The 1611-nt window shown below is 47.4% G+C and overlaps 1 long non-coding RNA gene across 2 annotated transcripts; it reads left to right on the top strand.

The window, feature by feature from the left end:
• Window positions 1-412: 412 nt before the first annotated feature.
• Window positions 413-1536, top strand: LOC107749561 (uncharacterized). Of its 2 annotated transcripts, none has more exons than XR_001641049.1 (4): window positions 413-580; window positions 722-966; window positions 1073-1189; window positions 1331-1536. It is a non-coding gene; the product is annotated as an uncharacterized LOC107749561 (long non-coding RNA). The 2 variants fall into 2 exon arrangements; XR_001641050.1 differs by having other exon boundaries at window positions 722-956.
• Window positions 1537-1611: the final 75 nt, after the last annotated feature.

The following is a 1611-nucleotide window of genomic DNA, read 5'->3' on the forward strand; positions in this document are numbered from 1 at the left end:
TCCAACCACGGTGACGCTGGAGGATGGCAGTCCCGCGGGGCTCGCACCGCAATGATGGGGGGCTGAGGGCGAGCAGAGGGGCTGCCAGCTGACAGCGGTGGAGGAGGCTGGAGCGGGTGGGAGGGCGTGCATTTTTGAGAAGCGGGCACTGGAGAGAGCTTTTGGGCTGGAACCCTTCCTGGTAGGAACTGGGGATCAGGAGCCCTTCCTGGGCTTAACGAGAAATCAGGAGCCCTTCCTGGGCTGAATTGGGGATCAGGTGCCCTTCCTGGGCTGAACTAGGGATCAGGAGCCCTTCCTGGGGCTTAACAAGAAATCAGGAGCCCTTCCTGGGCTAAACTGGGGATCAGGATTAGTTAGGGATTATAGATCCAATAATCAGAACAGAAAGAAATACTGAGCACATCCCATCATCGATGTAGATGAAGGAAATAATTTTTATGTGGCTCTCTACATCACCCAGACTCATGATGGAGGCCTAACGTTGTGTGTTCAAGCCTATCGCGACGTTTCGGACTCTGTGATCCTTCCTCAGGCGAGCTCTGAACACTAAATGGCTGGAATTCTCTACAGCAGCCATGTATGTACTGTTTCTAAGGGGGCGTGTTCCCCCACACACACGAAATCACCAAACATCAAACATGTTGTGCTTCAAGATTAAATTTATTGTCAACAAACCGTTGTTTTTATTGTTTTTGCATCCTCAAAAAAATAAATCCAGGACTCCAGTCACCACAGAGAGGCCCAGAGAGCAGGCACTGGCTTGGTTAGGGATTACAGATCCAATAATCAGAACAAAGTCCAATTACGGTTTATGCACGGTCCTTGGACCCAACTGGCCACCAATCTGCAGCTTCCAGAGACCCAGAAATATTTTTTTGCTGATGCAAAAAATTCCCAAAGGGCCCAGAAGACTAGTGGCTATCTCTCTTAGGTTTCCACGACCCAAGTGGTTGGTAAGTTTAGGTGTGTGGTGTAGTGCACGTTTCCTCGAAGAAAGAAATACTGAGCACATCCCATCATCGATGTAGATGAAGGAAATAATTTTTATGTTGCTCTCTACATCACCCAGACTCATGATGGAGGCCTTACGTTGTGTGTTCAAGCCTATCGCGACGTTTCGGACTCTGTGATCCTTCCTCAGGCGAGCTCTGAACACTAAATGGCTGGAATTCTCTACAGCAGCCATGTATGTACTGTTTCTAAGGGGGCGTGTTCCCCCACACACGCGAAATCACCAAACATCAGACATATTGTCCTTCGAAATTAAATTTATTGTCAACAAACTGTTGTCTCTATTGTTTTTGCATCCTCAAAAAAATAAATCCAGGACTCCAGTCACCACAGAGAGGCCCAGAGAGCAGGCACTGGCTTGGTTAGGGATTACAGATCCAATAATCAGAACAAAGTCCAATTACGGTTTATGCACGGTCCTTGGACCCAACTGGCCACCAATCTGCAGCTTCCAGAGACCCAGAAATATTTTTTTGCTGATGCAAAAAATTCCCAAAGGGCCCAGAAGACTAGTGGCTATCTCTCTTATATATTTTTTGCTGATGCAAAAAATTAGGGTTAGGGTTAGGGATTCTAGATCCAATAATCAGAACAAAG

Source organism: Sinocyclocheilus rhinocerous, unplaced genomic scaffold (assembly GCF_001515625.1).
Source record: "Sinocyclocheilus rhinocerous isolate Xijiao unplaced genomic scaffold, SAMN03320098_v1.1 scaffold1071, whole genome shotgun sequence".
In the NCBI taxonomy this organism is placed as follows: Eukaryota; Metazoa; Chordata; class Actinopteri; order Cypriniformes; family Cyprinidae; genus Sinocyclocheilus; species Sinocyclocheilus rhinocerous.